The 17,948-nt window shown below is 39.4% G+C and overlaps 1 protein-coding gene across 8 annotated transcripts in view; it reads right to left on the reverse strand.

The window, feature by feature from the left end:
* LOC138718016 (SAM and SH3 domain-containing protein 1-like) overlaps nt 1-17,948 on the reverse strand; it is a 550,517-nt gene that overhangs the window by 67,810 nt on the left and 464,759 nt on the right. The window lies entirely within an intron of this gene.

The raw sequence follows: 17,948 nt of genomic DNA on the forward strand, positions 1-17,948 counted from the left end.
AAATTACAAGACAGAGGTGATTCAAAACATAATAGAAAGATAAATGTGTCATTTTCACTAGATCATCACACTATTTGTTTCCCCAAATTTACCTGCAGGAAGAATATATAGGGAAAATCTATCATTAAAAGAGCATTCTCTAAGCTAAAAATACTGAAAGGATTCTGATAAATTTCAGCAAGACCTGTTTCTTCCATAGAAATTTGTCAACAAGATGAAATTCAAGTCATCTTCCTTCAAAAATCTAGGATATAACCGTGTACTCCAGGACCCAGTCATCCAGGCTGTCTTTGCAGTTGATGGAGAGATACAGGAACTCTAACAGAACAACTCACCTGACGGGTTTCAGCTGTCTCAAGTTAGATGAGCTGAGTCCCGCTAGTGGTATCCAATCCAAGATTGCAAACAACGAGTCACTGGGAGAACTCCAATTAGAATGGAGGAAGAAATTATAGTTGTCCGTACTGATAACTATACTTCATTGGTTGATCTGCATGTGAAACCATGGGGAAACCTACTTATGGCTGTTGTAATCTCAGCGAGTCCTTCCCCTATTGCAGTTATTGCAAAGCAAGCACTGTAACCAAAAGGTCATCATAGCTGAGTAAGCAACCACACTAGCATATATACTCAAAAAAAAAAAAAAGGGATGTGGAATCATTTCTCAGTACTGGAGGTCTTGTTCTCGCATTCCTCAGTGCACATGTAAATCTCTTATCTCTGTGAAACTGTACTTTCTATGCCCTTTGTTTACAGAAAGGGTGACAAAACGTTCTTAAGATTTAACACAAAAAAGAAAACCAGACACAATTTACTGGAAATACAGCGTTTTAATACTGACCAGGAAATTACCACTGACTGCCACGAATCTGTGTTGGATTAGCCTGCCCACAAAGTCTGCAAGATCTAGAGTAGAGAAGAGTCTATTCTGCCATCACATGACTGAGTCAGCTTGCATTGCTGGCCATGGCAGCCAAGAGGGCACAGAATGGTTCACAGCTATGTTGCTTGTTAGTAAATAGTGCTGACACAGGGTTATTGCCTAACTGGAGTATTTTGCCTGACCATGCATGGTCTGCATATCTGCTTTTGCCGATTTTACATCATGAAAAGGGGACTGAAGTCCTTGAGTTGAAGTCCACATAAAAAGGTGACCACATTCATACACTGACAGATCCAACAGGACTCTAATCAAGCAGAAGCTGAACCAAGCCCAGGGAATTTCACGGATATTCACAGATCAGGCAAGTGAAATTAGCTATTTGGCACCAGCCATCCCTCTCTTTCTCCATTAGCTCTGTCAAAATGGAATCTGAGAAAGTTTTGCATCCGGAAAAGACTGCAGGCACATTGCTGTGAATCCTCCTCAGGCACTCTCCCACCCCCACCTAGCAGTTCATAAGGAGGGAGGAAAGGCAAGCCCCATGCTCAAAACATTTCCCATTCACGAGCACCTCATTTGTCCACACAATGCTGCACAGATGAAAAAGGAATATTTCATCAGCTTTCCTATCTTAAAGTTTCGTGTAGCCAGCAAGCTGAATCCACTGTGTCTCCAATATGCCTTTAGATACTGACTTTCCGATGGCTTATCTTTTACCTGCAAAAGCTACCTGAGTTCCCAAAACTTTATATAAGTATTTTAACTTTAGCAGCTGCTCTTGAAGCCATAGCCTCAGATTGCAATTAGGTGGAAAGTTACTAATTCCAGCGTAAAACTATTCAGCTGTATAGTCAGCTGCATCCCATGTAACAAAGTCCTTAAAAAGCTGAATGTATTTGCTTTCTTTTTTCTCATTTACTGTCAAGCCCACCCTGTTAGAACAGGAGCAGTTTTATAAGATCAAGATGACTGTGACTAGACAGGAAAAAGGACAACTGTTGTCCCCTTTCTTAAAGCTCTATTTTGCAATGCTGGAATGCAAACCACCCAATAGTCACTGTTTTGACTACTATACCTACCAGCTTTTCCAGAAGAAGGTATATTTTCCTATTGCTTTTAGACAAGTAAGCAAAAGAAAATACTCACGAAAATATTACCCTTGACTGAAATTCTGGCATAGCTCTATAATGCAGATCACAGAACTTTCATTAGCCTCAAGCAACTCTATTTATTTAGGTTAAAATCCATTAAACCTCATATTAAAATCCACAGGTTGTGTTGACTTTAATCCAGACCTTTTTTATACCAAGGGCTAGTTCTAGAAGGTTGAGCAAATGTTGTACCACTGGCATGCTCTCAAGCATACTATAACATCTTTTCAAAAAATATTTTCAAAGATTTAGTTTCATGAAAGCACATCTTTCACCTGTGTGAACCAAACCTTTAAAACTAAATAGAGGAGAGCTTGGGTTTATAGGAACAGCCAATGCAGTAACAGACATCCCTACCCTGCATGTCTAGGACTCCAGTCTAGACAAAGCAGGCATCAGAGCGATACGTATTTTCTGTCCTAGCAGTCTGCTGCCCCAGATAACTGCCCTCAAAACATGCCCATAAAGCCTGTCTGAAGTGTACCACATATTCACACCTCCTACACACAATGCAGCGTCAGTGCAAGAAGCGCAATGATCTGAGAAAGGACATGATCAAGTGCAGACACGATTAAATGTTTTTCCCAAAAGTGTGTGATTTATTGACATGGTTTCCAGATTTAAAAGGCCCTGCCTGAGTCACCCATCCTGCACCCAGACACTGTTGGTGCATACTGCACGCTGTAAAATCACACCAACTAAGATCTCAAGATTCTAGAAAAACTGAGGTATTCATAAATTGTGTCTAGCCCCCAGGGAACACATAAGAGGGAGTGGCAAACAGTGGCTTAGCATTAGCTTGTCCAGCTGGTCCAAGGTTAGCACAGCACAGAATTTCAAATACTGATGATATGCCAGAGGGAGATGTTAAAAATTAGTAATGCTAATACCCTGCAGACTGCAGCCCACTGAATTTAAACTAGGGATTCCTCCATCAAGTCACCTACAGGCAATTTAAAACAATCTCAACTTGCAGAAACATTTCATTCTCCCATCTTTAAAGCCATATTCTTAACAGTCTATTTCCTTCCTTTCTCCTTCTTGACCCAAAGCTCCATCAGGAGGATGGCTACAGGACAAGGCCCCAAGGTTCTGATTGAAGCTGTGATCCAGTACCTCAAGGAAGGGAAGGTCCACAGGTGTCATACTGCCTAGGTACTGACTGGTAACACCAACCCTTCTGTGCTGTGGGTGCTGCAGAAAGTGGCTGTGGAGAGGAATTGATAAGGCTTGGGAAGCTCTGGTACAGAAGTCTGAATTAGCAAAGTGCTTTTTACAGAAAATGTGAGCAGTAAGCTTAACAAGCAGGATCTGTGGCTTACGCTTCAATCCTTAAGTTGTTCGCCTCCAGGCTCAAGAAAGAAGCTTCCTTCACAGGCAGCTTTTCTGCTTACTTTGTCTACCGTGTGATTCATGTGATCATTTGGATACATTTTCTTTTCAAATTATTGCAGACTTCCAAGTACTGTGATTTTGCTTTTATATACTACCTTCCTTGTAAAAATCTTGAAAATAGTTTTACAAGCATTTATGAGTTAAGCCTAAAAAATGCATATGGGAAGAAAGTACAAAGCGCAAAATACACAGGGAAGAAGCTGGAAACACATTTCCTGACTGGATTGGCAAGTTCTGAATTCATGAGGGACTTCGTCTCCTGTGATAACTTCAGTTCAGTTGTTCTGTATCTAACATAAGGGACATCTCTGCCTATCTGAAGGCACTGCTGTTCTGCTCCTGAAATAGCCAAGCATAGTAGAGAATAATTTTCTAGGGGGAATGCGCATTTATTAATTACCTAAACATTAAGCTTCATCTATGCTCCACACCACAACTTAGTCATTTTAGGAAATTATATTCATCGAATGAATCTCTTTGTAATTAGAAATTCATGAACCTCTTCACAGTTTCTGCCACAGGAGCTGTATCCATTTGAATTATAAATTTAAACACTCCTCTGCAGATCCCAAGGCAGGATTAATCTCACTGTGCAGACAGCAACTGTGCAAAGTGAGTATCGAGAGAGCGCTGGAAAAATTCAGTGACAGAACCAGTGGAAGAGGAGATAGCTAAAATGCTCATAAGTTTATAAATAGTTATATGAAACCATTTCAGCAGGTATAAATAAGGCACCTATAGCAGAAAACTTCTGTAAGAGAATTTCACCAGTTTCTTCCCTGTGTGCTCTGAACATGCACTGCATGTTCCAGTTTAGCTTCTGAAATGATTAAACAAAACTACATCTAAAAGACTGCCATATCACTAAAGGTCTCCAAGAGTTTGTTCTACTTCAAAAGCAACTGTTCTGCCTGGTGTCCTCCACCATATACCATATTTCAGCCTCTGCAGAGGTTCTGGAGAAGGTGAGGGGAAGCAGGTGTGTAATGTAAGTTGCCTACAAGACACTAGCTACAGGTCACAAGTCGGAATAAAGAAATATAAAAGACCTATCTATCCCTGTGGCAGCGCTCTTAATAACTGTTTGAGAGAATTAACCAGCTCAGTAAGATTCCAGTCATACACATTAGTAAAAGTCTCATTTTGAGTCAAGCCACAACCTCTGGACCATCCCCTTAGCTGTTTCAGTGAAGAGTGAAGGCTTTCTGCTCCATTACTTTTGCACATTGGAGCCAGAACTGACACATACTAAATGATAACAACACGCAGCAGCAGCAAAACTCGGCATCAAGGAATGAGCTGTGCTGAAGAAATCATTAAAAAAAGGGATTTCAAACAATAAATACTTCTGCACATGAAATAACAGTCCAAGACTCTCAGTGCCTTGTACAGTAGTGCAGATATAGGTAAACACTTAGCTTTACCACTAATGAAATGTAGCTTCAGAGTGAACGTGCTGCTACAGCATTCACATGCCTGCTTTTAGTATTATGTAGGGAAGAAAAATCACGCCTCTCAGCTTGACACAAATGCTGGAATCTATTGAATGTAAGACATCATGGGGGGAAGCATTTGACACTCTCCCCTCTGACAACAATAAAAACAGAAGTGTGTTTTTGTCCATCTCAAATACATTGCATTCAACACTAAGGCTGCAAGTCCCAGGGGGTGGAAAACATTCCAGAATTATTTTGAAAAACATAATTCATTAGCAATTACAAAGAAACTGCAGCTTTTGTAAAGCCCTGTAATGATAAAAAGGAAGGCAGCGCTAACTCATAAACCCACTCTAACAAACAGAGGCTGAATCCAGTGAAATTGCGACACAAAGACAAAAACCCAACAGCAATGGGCTTCAGAGAAAGAAAAGTCTACATGGGAATACAGCTTTCTGCAGTGGGGAAATCAAATACCTTCTGATAAATTTTCCGAACAAGATGAAGCAGGCCAAGAACAGTGGCAGCTCTTTCTGTACTAGAACCATATTAATATAAAGACGTATGTAAGCAACTGGAACACAGACGTTCTTTGACTGATGTATTTTACGCCCCTTACCCAAATGGTACAACAGTAAAGTGCTCTTGTGCTGGCATAACTGTACCTATACTAGAGCTCTTGCTGCTATTGAACAGGACTGGTAAGAACTTCCACTTTTCACGGAGTTCATGGCATTGGGAACAGCTGTGATGTTTTAGAGGGATGGAAAAAAAACCCCAGCACATTGAAAATGGTTAAATGTGAAGCAGGAGGTGATGCAGTAAGGGAGGCATGGGGCGATGCCCAACTGGACACTGTTCAGAGCAAGGGGCCCTTCCTGCACAGGAGCTGACAAAACTCTGGTGTGTGGGAAAACAGCACAAGGAAGGGATGAAACAAATAAAGAAACAAGAGTTTGTTACAGCATAGTCAAGTAGGAACAGCTTGGCCAGCCAAGTACAGACTCCTAGTCCAGCTGCTGGCCTTCCAGCGAAGATGGATATGGCAGCACGTGAGTAGCTTGGCCCAACAACCTCAAATAATTAGGATGTCAGCACCTCTGTGAACCACATAACCCACTACCACCATGCACCTTGCTTTCCTGTACCTGCAGAGCCTGGAATTTAGAGTGGTTTTGTAGCGAAGTATTCATGGTATCAATGATTAAGATGAAAATAATCACAAGGATTACAAATAATCACAATCCTCACCTCGAAATCCAGGGCAGAATATGGCAAAATTCTTTCTGTATATTGATGGTCCTAATCAGTTTTTATGTACTCTGCAAATTCACGATGCCCATTCCTCAGGGTCAGTGATGTTTTCCATCTCCCTCTGTGAAACGCTTTTCAGATCTAATCAATTTTTAATTTTCATGTACACAAAGCTATACTACATTTGTTTTAAGCTTATTTGCCATTTTCTCAGTCTCTCTTCAACACTTTCAAGATCAGCAAAATATATATATTTTTTTTGAAAACTGGCAAGAAACAAGAGGGGGAAGACCAGGCTAAGACCAATGGCTGCAGGAAACTTCTACACATACGCTATAAATCCTTTTAAACAGATACACCATGGTTACAGACTAACAATAAAGGCCCACTGTACGTTATTTGTATTGACACCGTATTTGTGCATTTATGGGCCAATATTGTGCCTCCAGCACATGAAATTTAAGATGATCTATACTGCAAATGAATAGAAGCTTTTGTGCTGAATCAATCAATACACCTAAGGCGCAGGGATTCTTGTGAAATGAGTTTTTACTGCAAAACTGATGAATTTTTACAGGTACACTCCCTTTCACATCATCATTTATAGTGGTAGCTAACATTTAAAAAAAATGTATGTTGTTTTTATTTTATGTTGTGACAAACAATAAGCGACAAATGAATTATTCAGAAGGTCTATGCAGAAAACACAAACTACAGTTGACTTTGAGTTAATAAGGCCTTAAAACCCCTAGTAGAGGAATTCAGGATTAGGTAAATCGGAAGAAAAAACTACTCATTAAGAAACCAACAAAGAAGGGGTTTTAATATTACTATAGATGCATGGGGTACCAGTCATGAAGTCCTTAACTTCAAGGGGAGGGGGGAATAATAAAACTTTGTATTAATTTCATTCTGAGAAAGCAGTGATTTGTTTTACTTTGTTAAAAAGGAGACAGAGAAAAAAAATCTACAGAAGTTATCTAGCGGAAAACAAATATTTTAGTTCAAAACTTTGAAATATTTTTTTTTCTAATTTATGACAAACCAATAAACTACAATGCATTTCGTGTCAGAAACTTCCACCATTACAGTCAGTGTAATGCACAGATTGGCTATGGCAGTAAAATCAGACGGTTCTCCCCATCTCACTCTACAAAGACTCAAAACAAAACCCAAAAATATATCTCTTTCTGTTGGATCCTTTAGCTGTGGTGAGCAAAACCAAAATTCAGAATTCCATAGCATCGTGGGTAGTAGAAAAAAATCACCAATTAATGAGAAACTTGGCCCCAACTTCATTTTTGCAATTACTACCCTTTGGGCTGCCTTCTGCTGCTATCAGGCCATGCTCTTCAGAGCTCATGACCTCCTCTTGGCTTCAGACACTTCCAGGAAAATCTGCACCTATGTCCAAGTTTCCAGTTTTTAAAAGTCTGTAGGTAGTGTATGTAGAGAAGTTTATACATAAACCTTCTATGTGTTTTCTTTTAAATGTGAAATTGAATCCAGAACAGGACTAAGATATTTGTTTAATTAGAGAAAATCTAGCAGATTTAAGATTTTCTCACACCCAGAGCAGAATTTCTGGCAGCTTTAGTGCTACTGCTCAGGAAATTGATTTTTCATTTTAATTTTTACAGAGGTGAAAGAATCCAGTAGAAAACAGGAAAATGAGGCAACAGAACCTTGTAACAGAGTTAAGCTAAGCCAGGACCTAAGCCACAGCATCCCACATGTTCAATGAGTAGTCTTATGCTGCGGCTATATCTACATGCACATTTACTGGTTTCCTCATCTTTCCATAAAGAAATTCAAACAGTCTTCTATTACATCTTTTCATGTAAAAAGCATTACGTCAAAGCTTTAAACATTTGGGTGAAACGGATTATTCCTTTTCAGACAGCAGTAAAACTGTATCTCTTTTCTCCTCTTTCAGAGGTCAAAAACATCAACAGTGACAAGATCAAACATGCAGACAACCTGAACTCAGGTCTTCATTGACAGAAAGCCTTGCAGTTCTAGCTTTCAATCCATCCATTCTCAGTGGTTTAGATTCAGAGGCCTTTTCCGCTGATTTGCACTTTCAATTTAATGTTTGTAACCTACTGTAGTTCCCCTTTAGAGACTCCTATATTCATTACCTCATGAGAAGACTCCAGTCAGAAAGCTGTAATGACATGGGACACACTGTGTATTTCATCATTTATAAACATAGAGGGCTAGTGGGGTATGAACAGCAGTTCAGCTGCTCTGACAGTGGAAACAGCAGGAATACAGATGAGAAGAGGTTTTGAAAAAACTTTATCAGACAAACACATCAGCATCTGAGGAAGTGACTTTTCGCTAACATTTTTTATTACAATAAACTCATTCTGAAGAAACGATTTCTTTTTAAGTAACCACATTTGAAGAAGGAAAGAAACTGGTCATACTGGGAGAAGATTTTACGTACTTAATTTTAAAATCTGACTTCTGTAACTATTTAAAAAAGCAGAATCAATGTATAACTTGAAATCAAACTAGTTTTGTTTACTATGTAGGTACGTGAAACTGAACACCTGAAAATTAAGACAGAAAATATGAATTCATTCCCTAGAGCTAGACACTGAACTGTTCACTCTCAACGTGCATAAACACACTCCAGGAATGCAAGGTGGTTAGGGAAGAGACCACGGTGGATAGTTGGATGCTAACTTCAAAGTCTCCTAGAAAGTGAAGGAGAAATTAATTCCTTGAACAAGAGAACTGAAAACAAATTAACTATATTAATGCAAAAAAGGATTAGCCCATGAATTGCTAGTCTGTATTTACACGTTCTCTCTGCTAAAAAAATTGCCTTTGTGGAAGCGACTTTTAAATTATCCATTCTATCTTTACCTTTGAAATTGAAGCCTATAATTGATGGATGCTTTGGGCCAGACCCTTAGTTAAGTCTTCATCATTCCTCATCACATGATGATTATCAAACTAAATTTCAAATCAACTCTGATGCATTGTATCTTAATTTTTAGGCCCAATGATGACATGCAAGGTTTTTACCATCAGAGGAAAAAATGATTATTGCAGGCCACTATACTACTTCAAACAACTCTGAGTATTTACAAAGAAGATGCATAGCATCCTTGTTTGATAATATTAAGAAGTAATTACTGCACTCTACACATCGATGACAGAAATCTGTATCTACACAACTGTTTACATTTAAAGTGAGACTAGACTTGGAGCTCTTATGCCATAGGTGGAGTATTTAACAGTAAAGGCCCTAAATGGTAGTGCAGCAAATGGAAGCTATGCTCTATGGGATTACTGCTGCAGCAAACTTTGCTTTAAGGGTAATGGTGCAACAGTGACATCTGACAACTCCGATACTAATCGGCACAACTGCTAGTAAAGGCTTCAATCACCCCATAACAGCTCCCACTGCTGGGCCCTCCAGCCTAGCTGCAAAGCTCAAGCTGTTCTTGCAAAGCTCAGCTGTTCCGCTGAAAAGGTACAAGCGAGCTCCTGTGACATAATCAGCATGTGGGATAAGAGCTAAGTTTTACCCCATGTACCAGCTGGACAGCAGAAAAGCGATTAATGCAGATTTCAGTGATTCTTAATTTTAAAGCACATGTGAATTCTGGGGATCCACCAAACAGCTGTAGAATGCTCCTCCTCTTCTTTGTTCAAAGCAGAAGGCTGAGAGATTTTCCGCTGGAGAGGACAGTGGGGACCAGAACCGTCTCCCCAGAGCTCCAACAGCCTCCTGGTGAGACAAGGCTTATGTGACTCCCAGGGCTGACTCCCACTCCCTGTAGCACAGGAGCATTACACCTAGTGCAGGACAGTGATGCACAATTTTGTTTTGCCTTGTGGTGTTTGTACACAGCATGGCAGTTACCCCATCATAGACCAAGTCAGGGTATTTTCTTGAAAAAAAAAAAAAAAAGGCCAATTGCTGAACAACGAACAAACCTAGTACCAAAAATATTTGTGGAGAAAAATTATTACAACACTGTTATATGGTGTTTACAGAGAAAGTGTTTAAACCTCAGCAAACAGCCATCCTTCAGTAATCATAGAAAACTCAGACCTGTGGAAGCTGCAAAGAAAGCTGCCACAGCCACTACAAGCAAATCATCTGCAATCATCATCTACAACTATTCACAGGAGAATTAAGAGCGTATAGTAAAGTCTTACAAATGATTCTTTCACATATTTCACTATTTTCTCCCTGCACAGTGAGAGTACATACAATTCAGCTGCTTAGACCATTTTATTCCTGAAGTGGCAACTACAATAGCTTCTTCTCCATTTCCACTTGCAACTTCAGCCTTTCTCTCCACCAATCTGTGGGTCACCCTTGACTTTAAGAAGGATGCACAGAATTGGCAATGCAGAAACCAATGTAACACAAACGCAAAGCAGACTTTCACTTCACCAGCCACCCGCAGTTTTTCAGTGGTGCAGGGTGTACAGGTAACACACACACTTCATTCCAGCAAGCCTGTACAGTTTTGCACTCCCTCAAAGACCATCTTATTCACTCTATCCGCTCAGTGACGAATTTCCCTATTAAAAGAGTATCGCAGTCACAATTAATCAAATTACGGCATCAAAAATGCTGCCATGCATTGCTTTGAATTTTCATAACTTGTCTTCCAAATGTATTTAAAGTGAAACAGAGCCCTCAGCAACCAGTAACTACTTCTGTTTGGGGGTCTATTCAACACCTGGCCCCTTTCATAACACTAATTAGAGTGCTTATGCAGCCTATCTAGTTTCACATGTTACGGGGACATCCTGACAAACTAGGTAAAACAAGTGAATTAAGCATCTGTACTGCTGCTGAGGATGTTCAGCCCTCCACATGCCTCAGCAGAATTATAAAACCAAAGGACGAAGGAGGTCACTCAACTGTAAATGCAAGCTCCACATCAAGCCCAGGACAATATAAAGGCCACCTTTTACCACCTTGCTGCAGAAACTTGGGGCTTCATCATGACTCCTACTTCATATAACTAAGCTTTTCCAATCATCTTCTAAACAAGTGTGTACACTGAATGGAAATAGACCAAAACCAAACAAAACCCCAAGGGATAAATAAAATATTATGGGCAATGAAATAACAAAGCACAAGACAAGAAGTGACAAAGAAAGTGTTGACAGCTGGGATGTGTGTGTGCTAAAAGAAAGAGCAAAGCATATTGTACACTGCATTCATCAAGGTAAGAAGTGTTGAGCCAAACCTTGTCCTGCAGACAGACAAAATATCTAGAACAAAGAACCATCAGCAAAACCATTAAAAACCAATTGCACAAACACCTCAAAGAGAAAGGCAGTAGAAATGGTACACGAGAAACATAAAACTCGCAAACATCCAGTAAATCAAACCTAAAAGTTCAGACTCTGGTGCCTCTTAAGGACATTGTAGTAGTGCTATGAATGATAACAACTGCCAATTACAATCTAAACCAAATGGCAGTGAAAAGCCTTAGACTGGTAAAAAACTACTGAAGTCAAATCATTTCAGTCAATAATTTGCTGCCAAGTGCTTTCAGTGCTGCTTTGTCATTGCTGGCGAGCCCACAGAGCAAGCGCGCTGTAAGCTGCCTGCCTGCAACAAGCAAAGGGTTAGCTGTGGGAAGGGAGCGTGCTCAGTCTTGTCTCGTCTTCCCTCCAGCAAATACAATTACGTATGCAAAACCTGGTGAACAAATGACCAAATAACCCATCTTCACAAATGTCTTTGTGTAAGCATTCTGACTCAGTTTACTAGTAGGCCCTCCAACTAAATTAATTTACTGTGGTAAGGAAAATCTGAGCAAAGTAATATTCAAGCTGTACAAACACCTGCAAGAGTCTCTAAATGCCAGCATTTCTGCAGCCAAGACTTGCTTGTTTGGGCAGGTGCTGCCACTGTTATGGGAGTGTCCACAGTGCAAATTCCTCTGTTCAACCCTCTTCAGAAGGGAAAGCTGCCCTGGCTTCTTAGAAACAAGCCTGCTCTAATCACGACAGCAACAAAATGTCTTGACTGAAAGCTTCATTCTTTTCCCCTCAGGCTACCTGTAGTATCTTCAGGTTTTTTTCCAAGCTTGAGGCTCTCATCAGTACATACATTATTTCTTCAAAAAAAGTTTTTCTTGTTTCACATCCAGTTCTAATACAAACTGTCCCTCAATATTTTTTCTATTTTATTCAAGGTTATGTGCACTCTGTGAATAATTTCATGCCAATGAATATAGAGTGGGTTTTTGATTACACAAGATTTAATTAAAAACAAGTGAAATACAAATAATACATTAGTAAATGTAGCTAGAACTACAGAACACTCTCCCATGCAACACTAGGCTTCCACACATACCAACAGGTCCAGCTATACAAATTAGATCAAGTGTATTACAACATGCCCAAGGTGCAACTTAGTCCTATAAAGAAACTATGGGCTTACATACTTCCACTGGCTTTCAAACCAGAAAGAAACACATGGTGCAGCTCCTTAGCATTGAGTATCTTCCCTGTCTTTTTAGTCTACTCTTCATTTAACTTAATCTATAATCATCCTTATGTATTTATATTTAATATCATCCTTCAGAGAAATTGATGGGTTAGAACAACAAAGTATTTAAGCACATGCCTGGCAACAGTACTTATGTTTATATTTTGGCAAGTTTTCACCTGCTTGACTAGCTAGAGTCCTGATCCCACAGGACACGGTACAAGCATTAAGAGAAGTTGTTAGTTAATAACACAGGATACCTTAATTTTTCACAGAAAGGAACTGTAGTTCCTGCATAAACTGCATCTTTCACGTTTCACCATGCATAAGCTGCAGTCTCCACACAACTAAACAAGCCTTTAGAGGATAGACGGATTTTTTTAAATTTGAAAGCAGACTAAATCACTCGCTGTCCAAGCATATCCAGAGGCTGCTCTTTGACAGTTATTCGGATCACAACAAAAGAAGACAAGAGGGTGGAAACTGGTCAGCACTAGGTAGGAGTGAGGGGTGCAGCAATGACAAGGAGATTCCCTGAAGCCAGTTTCATTATTCCTCATAAATGAACGCAAATCCTCACACACAGCTCCTCACACACTGAAATTCTGTGAGGACTCCTAAAACTGCTCAATAGCAAAGGTAGATGCAACAGTTCCTTAGGTATTAGGGACCTAATGGTGTTCTACACTTCTGAAAACAACCTCCAAATCTTGACGAAATTGCAATGCCACAAATGGATTAATTTCCAATTTGAAAACATGCCCCAAACGGATGAGAAAAAAGCCCTGAAAATCTATTCACCATTTGCTGTTATTTTTTCCAAAGTACGTGATGACACTAGACCATATCCAGACCAGTTATACTTGTCTTCACAACTGATTTGACCCCCTCCTTGTGTTTCCGTGTCCTTGCCAAGGGCCCAACTCTATCTCCCTGTAAAAAATGCATGGCAAATATATATACTAAAACAGAGGCCTGTTTTCAAATCACATGTAGCTTGCTAGAACTTTTCAATGCCAAAACTTCAGCTTATGTAAAGTGAGAGCCTTGATTTGACATGATCTTTATCTTTAGACTTTTTAAAAAATGATTAAATTGCCTCTCAGCTGCCAGCTTGAATTAGATCCTATTAATTACATAATATAAAAGGCTAATTATTGAGTTTAACAGTTTTGTTGGCTTACTCCTTCAGTACCCTTCAGATCTAATCAAGAAAGAATTTTTAACAACACAACGTCGAACATGTCAGGAGGCATGGACTGAATGGATTCCCATAACTCTTCCACAGTTGCTCTTCTCAAGAAGACCTTGAAGTACCTGCAAAGATTCAAAATGCTGCTGCTGCTGTTTAAGTATTAAAATGTGAGGTTACCTCAGTAGATCATTTCCATCCCAGTCTCTTTTCCTGACTATGCAAGACATCTGCTGCAAAAAGTGTTCTTCTTGGCCTTCGCCTAATTGCTACTAAATCAATCTGTTTTCTTCGCACGTCCTTGGCTTCTCAAGCACTGGCAAATGCTGGCTTTTATATCATTCCTTTCTAGCACTTCAAGTCTCTGTGTTAGAGGACAATAAGACATTTTGCAGTTTACTGAGAAATGTTAGCTGATTAGGATGAAAAATGAACAGCGTTTGCTTTAATATCTTGAAAAATCAGTTCCTCGGTAGCTATAAATGTGCTTGTAATCATTATTGTCCAAAAACTTGAAAATAATTAAACTGTTTTGTTTAGCAGTCCATGTGAAATAAGAGTTAGAGAAAGAAGACAACTGTAGTTTTACAACTGGCATGCAAGGCTAATTTGAGTCTGTTCCGTTTTCCAACTGCGTCTCCCATCTCTTTAATTCCAGGCATGCTGCAAGACAAATTTTGGTGTCCCCTACACCAACAAAAGGGGAGGTGCAAGTCTTCAAAGCAGAAAAAAAGTCTCCTCCAGCATTTTCTTCTACATATTTTGCATTTTGTACTTCTTCAAGAGAAATAGTTGCTTTTTAGAGCTATTTTTAATATACCGTCCTAGTCTCTGTGGGACCTGCTCCCAAGGGATTTTCCACTCAGAGAAGTGATTTATGTGGTGACCATGAAGCGCATAATGCCCTGCTATTTCCAGGAAGAGAATAACTAAATCAAAACCTACCCAACCTTGAGACTATACCTCCCACCAGGAGAGCCACTGGGTTCATATCTATCATGCTGCTTTGAACTCTCTCATTCCTACCGCTGAAGAACAGATTAGCAGCTCTGCAGGCAAAACTGGGAAGTACATGGGTGCAATGGTCAGAAGAGTACACAGCACAAAACCTAAACAGACAGGATACTGTTTCAGAAAATGTTGCTCTTTGGGGTTTAAGAGTTTAAGAGAAAAACAGCAGTGCAGTTGTAATGTATGTGTAGATTACACTTGATTATACTTGGACAGCTATGGTCTTCAAATGGATGGCAAGGCTCCTCACATCTGCTGCTCCTCCTGCAATAAACTAGCTCAATGCAGCACTGGGTGACACCAGCGAACTTACAAAGTAAAAAAAATCCCCCTTCATTATTTTTATGTGCTCTTGCTGCAGATACTCTGAACAAGCCTCTCTAGGATTCAGGAGTGTAAACTGGCACAACCCATCTATCACAAAAAAGTAAGAGGTAGCTATTTCCAGTGGCTGTTGTGCCCCAAATTGCCAAAAAGATTCATAACAGACCTCCTACAACACCCAAAGAGAACATGGAAAACAGTTTGTTACAAAGATAAACAACATGTCTTTTGGGAGAGGTAGGGGGTGTAAGAACTCAAACAAAAAATCCCCAAACCCATCACAAACACACTACAGAAAATAAAGTGTTTCCCTTCTCTTTACTGTGAATGGCATTCCAAAAGAGTAGGAGACAAATGTAGACAAAAATAGTCAGTCCCTCTTCCAGTTTTTCTACTAGCTTTCTATATTATCTCAAAGAAGTTACTTAATCCCTTTGTGTCTCAATAGTTCTGTCTGGAAACAAGAATTATTACCTACTGTCTTTCATGGCTTTGTCAAAGTTTTTGGGAAGCTGCCTGAACACCTCAGAAAAGATATGTGGTGGTATACATAACCAGAATTCCAGCATGCACCTCTTTTCCTCAGTGCCCTGCATTTGCACCTGATGGCTATCAACACACACAGTCTCAACTCAGGCCACGGCACACAGCTGGCTGCCCAAAGAGGACTCTGCTACTGCAACCACCTCATTGCCAAAACCAGCCTTGAAAAACATCAGAGACATGATGGCATGAGAAAATAACCACAAAACACTGACTGTCTCCCACTCAGTCCCAGACAAACATCTCTCTCTCCATATTCTTACAGGGATGTGTATACGGTGCTTCTATCTGTGTATATTTATTAAACAGACTAAATTTTAACTAGACTAAAGACAGGAGTATCTGTCTCTAGGGGTCCAAGAAAGCAGAAAGAGATGATACAAATAGAGAGGAGCTATTTTACAAATAACCTTTGTGAAAGCAAATTTGGCAAAGGTTCCAGCAAACAAATGAAGTCTTGTTGAGTAGGTTAAATACTTCACCCTGCCTTATCTAATAGCGTGGCTATTGTCAGGTCCTCAATTTTTAGAGTAAATAAGCCTTTTGAAAAAATAAAGGGAGAGGAGGGGGACACACAAAAGAGTAAAACTGCTTTTTTTTATGACAATCCAATTCCCTTAAAACTCATTCTTCTCATTTTGCCCTGCTTTATTGTAAGTGTGCATGCCAAGCTGAGATTACAACTCTTACTGTTATAATTTTGATCTACGCAGCAATCCATGATTTGTTCTTTGTCAGCTCTGGCTCTGATTCTGGATACACACACACACACACACAGAAGCCCTGCAGACTTCGTGGGCTGTGACTATACTTCCACCATTCATATAAAACACTCAACTGAAATACCCAACTTAATTTTCATCCTCAAACTTTCCCTGGTTTGAAAAAAACATTTAGTAATTGTGCTCTGAAAGAAGAATGAGGAGAACATGTCAGCGGTTAGCACTGTGCCCCTAATTAAACCAACATATTTATGGTCTCCATAAATTCCCTCTATACCCATAACATAACTGTTTCTATATGCCAGTTTCACAGTACACAAAAATGCTGTTCATCATCAGCACTGCCTTGCTGACTGCTTAAGATAAGGTCCTCATTTAGGACTGCAAAGGAGACTTAAGCTCTATCTGCCATATATTAATGAGAAACGGGAACCATCTATGGAGAGCAGCCTTCTCCAGAAAAATCTCTTCTGACTGCACAAAAATATTACCTTTTCTGGATTATTTAAAGAGACAGCATTATGAATATTCATACATACATATGAATATACCTTCTCCTTCCTTTCCTTTTCTTCTTCCAACCTAGCATCCCTTAAAGACAATGTCTTTAATTTCTGTTGCAAGTCCTTGAAATGCTAATTTATATTCCCTTGGTAGCTGTTGCTTTCTGCACTTGGAAAGTCTTTCACTTACATCTGAAAGAATGTCCTGAAATTTTCATCAAGTTCAGAGAACGAACCAATATTGCCACATTCAAGACTTACAAGCTTAATTTATTTTCTTGCATTTTTTAAGAAAATTTATCTTGGCAAATGAAAATTCAGAAATGGTCAAGCCACCTGTCAAGAAAAATGTGGAAATCAAAAGCAGTAGAACATACTGTACGCTAAACACTAGGAACACCGCTGGGCTTTGTTATTTCTGGGTGTCACTGAAAAGGCATCATTTCTCATTAGTCAAATCTGGTCACTGTCCCATCACAGGCTTGCTCAACATCCAATCAAGCGAATGGACTTTGGTCAATACGCACGAAACAAAACTAAATACTTCCAACAAATTATTTAGCTTCTGTATACCTCTGTTTAACCATCTATAAATTGGATATTTTAGTATCCACCTTTGTGCAAGGCAAATCATACATAACAATAATCTGCCTGCATACACAGTAATACCATGGAACACTGCAGAAGGCTCCTTTCCTTCATGGTTTTAAACTCTTCTGAATGAAGAATGTTATTTTCCATTTCATATTGATGAAAACCAGATCATAAAGTAGTCTGAACTAAGAAAGAGGCAGACAAACACCTATATCAAAACCCATAGAGTATTCCCCATCATAAGATATGTCCAGGATATTGTTTTTGAAACAACAGAAACTAAATCAAGATTTTAAAATACAATTCCATAGAAAAACAGAATGTCGGACAATGGGAAAGAAGTTACATCAATAGTTTTGTTTCATAAAGCAATTATATAATTGTAAGTCTATAAAATAGAATTTGTCATTTGATTTCAAGGTCTCTGGAAAATTTAGAAACATATACAAAATAGCA

The sequence above is a fragment of the Phaenicophaeus curvirostris genome, chromosome 2 (genome assembly GCF_032191515.1).
Source record: "Phaenicophaeus curvirostris isolate KB17595 chromosome 2, BPBGC_Pcur_1.0, whole genome shotgun sequence".
NCBI lineage: Eukaryota > Metazoa > Chordata > Aves > Cuculiformes > Cuculidae > Phaenicophaeus > Phaenicophaeus curvirostris.